Below are 5,353 nucleotides of genomic sequence, written 5' to 3'. Positions count from 1 at the left end.
GCATGTCTTGCTGTCTGTGCAGGCAATATTTGGCATCAGAGATTTAATTTGTCTTAATTTAATCAATCACCTTTTGAAGTCTGACCTTGGAGGGGGAAACTGAAGCCACGGTCTTGCCAGTTCCTGCTGATGCCAGACAGCTCTTTGCTGTGGGTTTCATTATTTTAGTGTGTTCAGGTCTGAGGAGGGAAAGGGCTCTTCGCAAAAGGGCACTTGTTCAGTTTTCACTGTCACTATAATAAATCTGGATGACCTCAAAAAAACTGGTTTGAGTTAACAGTGACGCACCGCAGCCACACGGGGGCAGTACAACACCGCGCATGAAGCCAAATCTTCACCCTGCGCGGCGTGATTGCCCCTGGCAGACTTGGTTCAGCGCTGTAGACATTGAGAATAATTTATTCACCAATATACCCACCGGGTTATAAGGATACAATGTTTGTTATACAGCGTTTTATCCAATACCACAATTTGGATGTCAGCAGTAGTGCTCCTGTGCGTTCTTTGCGGATGTTGTGTCTGAACTTTCTGAGTATTGACAGACACCGGGCCTGTCTGGGATGGACACTATTTATGGCCCTGCTCGGGTTACTGCCAGTGACCTCGTAAAGAAATGAAGAATCTCTCTGCAGGGGGGGATCAAAAGCAGAGGAACCAAGATGTCTGTTCTCATTAACCTTCGTGGCCGCTTAAAATCGATGACCCAAGTCGTGTATTTGGCGCACAACCGGGCTGCCGTGTGTATCCTAAATGGAACATTTGAATGCAAGGGAAGGTGCGAAACTCGTCGAAACACAAGCCAAATTTCGACTGACAACACGAAACGTGTACAAAGTTAATAACATTTAAACCCTGAGTGGTGTGGTTCTTTCGCGCGTCATTGGCCACCAGAAAGTCCTGTTCCATGCGATGTCTGGGGTTGAATCAGTGATGATGGACGCTGTGAGCAAAGGTAATTTCTGAGCTGCCATTCACACTTTAAAATTAGTGTACAACACACTGGTATTTACACGTTCCTTACATAAGGCGCGATGCACCGCACCAGCTGTTTAACTGTCCGTTGTTTCATCTTCTCTGGTGTAGTAAAATCCTCTACTCATCCGGTCCCATTATTTACACAGCCAAGTCTCCCAGGTAGCAGCTTGATTTCTTCCATGGCCTAAAGCTGATCTCACAGCCATTCCTCTTTGTGTTTTACAACATGATCATTAGCATAATCTAATTTATCTCAAAAGACAAACATTTCTCACCACTGAACTCAGACAAATCAATTACGATCCGCTCATCTTACCCTAGCCACGTTTCCAGGCGTCCCCACGCCAGGAAAAAACAGGGGGATTAATGCAGGAATATTGATCTGGGAGAAAGAAATATTCCTCAAGTTATGAACAGATATTTCCCTAATGTTTTTCTCCCCTGGGTGGCAGTTATTGGGGGGGATAAGTCCAGATGGGACATATTATAACCCCGGTCTGTGTTACATGACACGCCAAGAGGCCTTCACCCTATACCCGTACCCTTTCCACAATACCACAATATATATAAGGACGATTCTGCAACCTTTAACATGCCATTTCTGCTTAGGACCACAACGCTGAAAGGATAGTGAGGCATCTTAAGAAAACTAATGGCTCTGTGAAAAACACTAGAAATGTAATGGCTAGGTATACATCGAGTAAATTAAATTTCACGCTGTTCAGCGGCGTCCAGAAAAGTGTTTGGGTCACATGATGTGGTTTCCTATGATACTATCTGGCCCCTCTGACGGAGGATAGATGAGATAAGTGCTATGGGCTGTTGCATCCATTAGCTGCCTCACTTTAAGATAAAAGGCCTCCGATCCCCACTGGGACACACAAGTTCAGCACTGCAGATACAACCGCTTGTTTGTGCAGACAGGATATATTGTTTTGTTTTTTTTTCATCAACTTTCTGGTGTGTGTGTGTGTGTGTTATTTTTTTCCCCCCATCGCTTACGGTTTACACAAGTTAACTACGTTTGTCTATTTTGCCTACAAATCGGATTAGGTGCTTGACAGGAAAGTAAACGCAAAGAAAGGAAGGCGCAGTGACAGGGCAGTCTGGGGCTGTCCAACTCACTGAATTTATATGCAGCGCGCCTGGCGCTGTCCGTGGTGCTGAAACCGGGATATTTACTTCGGTTTAATGTTTTTTTATCTGGATCCTACACCCCAAAAAAGCTGAAGGTGCCTCACTCCTGGCAAAGCTGCATCGATGTCTAATCTGTTCTCGGTTCAAAGCCAGACAGGTCGATTTGTAATAGATTCGAGCAAAGACTAATCGGTTGAAAATAACATACTGCTCTTTCTTACTCCATGCACAGGTGGCAGAGAAAAAAAAATGGTCCGATCGTAGTATCAGACAAGGAGGCTTGAGATTACTTCATGCTGTGGTTCCTGAATTTCATCACATTGCATGGTGCACGACTCTTTGCCCGATCATAAGTTAAAGGCGTTCACTTTATTCTGCTCCCAACTAAAAAAAAAAAAAAAAAAAAAACGCATCCACTGACACAGGGTTCATCGCTTGGCCGCGGCAACAACAAAACGAGGAAGACATCTGAATGTATCGGATACCCCTCACCTTGGGTCGTTAGCAGACATCGACCTCCCCTAACTCTTAACGACTGCAAATACAGCGCACAGCAATCAATCGCCATCAACACACTAGAATATTCTAGGGATGGAATAATTGATAGGCTGTCTCCTGGTGCGTAACGGAGAGGCTGCGGTGATTAAATTCTGTTTAACATCTCGGTGGGGTGTGGGTGGAGGGGCGGGGGGGGTGGGGGGGTAGATTTACACCATCCTCTTGAATAGCGGAGCTCCAGACCCAAGTATTGATATCCACACACCATCTGTAACATGACCGAGGTGTAAAGAGGAGAGGTGGGCCTGTCAGTCAGCCAGGTACAATGGTAGTGATCGGAGCCCACCCCCACCTCCTCAACACACACACACACACACGCAAACACAAGCGCGCAAATAATGAAGTGGTGATGATCGCGGTGTCGACTGTGACCTCCAGCGTGTGATCATTATTAGGCAAACTTCTACGAATCAATAACTGGCCTCTCTTTCTGAGACCTCGTACTCATAGGCTTACATTATAAAACGCATTGTTAATGCAGGCTGTGCTGGGTCTATACCATTTATTTTGAGTTAAATTGGATTTTATCCCTTTAACAACTTGTATTAAATCATTTTTTGTGTGTGTGCCATGTATACAGACCGGGAATAAAAAGTGAGACCGTACAACGTGTTAAGGTGAACTCCTTACAGTTTGAAAAAAAGGGGGGAGGGCTGTCACGTATCCCATCTCTCTTCGGACCTACAGTCCGGGCTACTTGTAAACTACATGACATCAGTGAGGAAGAAGGGGGTGTACGAGGGAGCTGGTGAACTGGGCGGGCGCTGTTGCACGTGTTCTGAATGGGGAAGACGGGCTCGCAGCGCATTTCTCATGTCCAATCGATCCCTGCTCGGGAGGAGCGACGGGAGAGCAACTATCACTCCTGCATCACTATACCATCACTCTCATCAGCATCTCTCCGGCGACTATAACGCCTCTGCGTGACAGACTCGCGTAAGGTGGGGATGAACTTGTGTGGAGTGTTCGCCAAAAACACCAGCCCGCCGATGCTTTGGGGGAATTACGCACTTCTGATGACTTTCTACTCAGTCTGATTTTTTTTTTTTTAGGACGGGACTCGTCGAGATCATGACAAACCGGACCACGTCGCGGATGTGCGAGCCCCGTTTTGTCACCCGGTTTCGGAGGGCTGGCACTTCGGCGCGGCAGTAGCCCTCCTCACTGCTTCTTTAGTGTGTTTGTGTGCGGACTCCTGGACTTGGACAAAGGGGCTTTAAGGGAATGCCCCGCTTGGTCTGGGAAACAAAAATCAGATTTAAGTGAACGGAAAAAGTGACAAAGACGCTTTACTAGCTCACCTGGATGCTTTACACTTCCCAGAGATCATGCCATCTTGGTTATAGATTTGGGTAAGATGGTGATTTATATTTTTCCATTTCTGATTCAATAAGCTGTCGATTCACTTTTTAATCCCCATTGTCGTTGATGTCAGTCAATAGGTTAATGACACGAGGATGGGGTCAGAGGGGGACTTTGTGGAAAGGTGGAACGTTTTCCACGGGCGGCAGGGAGAGAAGGGGTGGTGACTGGCTGGCTGACTCACTAAATGACTGGCGAACTGAAAGCAACTTTGACGTTCCTGGCTCGGAGCGCAGCAAACACATGCCACCGAGGAACGATTTCTTAAAAGAACAGCTGAATTTACGGAGAAGCCTTCCAAGTTAGTCCACTCGCTTTTTACCTTGCGTAAAAAAATGGAAAGAGAGAAAAAAAAACACGATGAGCCAATTCAGACGACCGTTAGTTCCGCTGACCGTGTCTAAGCGCGTAATGTTGGCGAGACCAACTAGAGGATCGAGGTGAGATTGATGCAGTGTTTCATCGCTGTGAGGTTAAATAAGCGATCGGTCGGAGCTCTGCACTGCTTAGCACCTATTGAGTGATCCGCGAGGCTGATCCGCTGACCGGGCGCTTTTCACGCGCCTTCTAATCGCTTTGCATGGATTGTGGTCGTCTGGGAATAGAGAGGAGAGAGCGCGCCGAGCTCAGGCATACGGGAGAGAAATGAGGTGCCGACGGCTGCTCCGGGAAGATTGCGCACAGGGGCAGGGAGGTGTGTGTTGCAGAACCCGATGGCCACACTCCACTGGGCGCACGCTCAAGCACGCACAGGAGCACACCCTCCCTCGCTCTCCCTCTCGCTCTCCCATGCGCACACGCACACATAGTGGAACGGGAAAATTACTTGGTGCATGTTAATGAACGCAGTAATGAGACCCAACCCCTATCGTGTTGTAATTGTTAGTCATCCTTGTCTCCACCCCTCCCTTCCTCCCTCCCCACCCTCTTTCTCCCCACTTCCCTGCCTCTCCCTCTTCGCCTACATCTCTCGCCGTCCCGCAGCTCGGTTCTGCAATTTGTACTGTATTGAGGGAGTGTAATTATTTCCCCATTGTTTTTTTGGCGCGCGGCACTGGCACTCCACAGAAAGTGGTGTCATTAGTGTGACAGGACGGACAGGAGAGGAGAGGAGAGGAGAGGAGAGGAGAGGAGAGGAGAGGAGAGATAGAGATAGAGAGCGGGTGGGAGCCCGGTGGAGAGGATCGGTCCAGGGGACTTAATTCTCATTGACAGTCACATTAACACAGGAGCAGCACTCTTAATCCTGGGGAGATTACTCTCTCCAACCTGGCCCCCTGTCATCCAGCCGTCTCCCACACACTCCCTCACTGACTGTGAC

General features: G+C 48.0%; 1 protein-coding gene across 3 annotated transcripts in view; it reads left to right on the top strand.

Annotated features, from left to right (window-relative positions):
• The first annotated feature begins 3,405 nt into the window (after positions 1–3,405).
• The window catches only part of tafa4b (TAFA chemokine like family member 4b), a 39,692-nt gene continuing 37,744 nt past the window's right edge, over positions 3,406–5,353 (top strand). The window contains exons 1-2 of one of the 3 annotated variants that reach the window (XM_047581974.1): positions 3,409–3,611; positions 3,723–4,022. The gene's annotated coding sequence lies outside the window, so the exon portion shown is untranslated. Of the gene's footprint in view, positions 4,023–5,353 lie in introns of all 3 variants that reach the window. The other 2 variants (XM_047581975.1, XM_047581973.1) reach the window with 2 other exon arrangements.

This window comes from Mugil cephalus, chromosome 4 (genome assembly GCF_022458985.1).
Source record: "Mugil cephalus isolate CIBA_MC_2020 chromosome 4, CIBA_Mcephalus_1.1, whole genome shotgun sequence".
Classification (NCBI taxonomy): Eukaryota; Metazoa; Chordata; class Actinopteri; order Mugiliformes; family Mugilidae; genus Mugil; species Mugil cephalus.
This window is presented reverse-complemented; position numbering and strand designations above follow the sequence as displayed.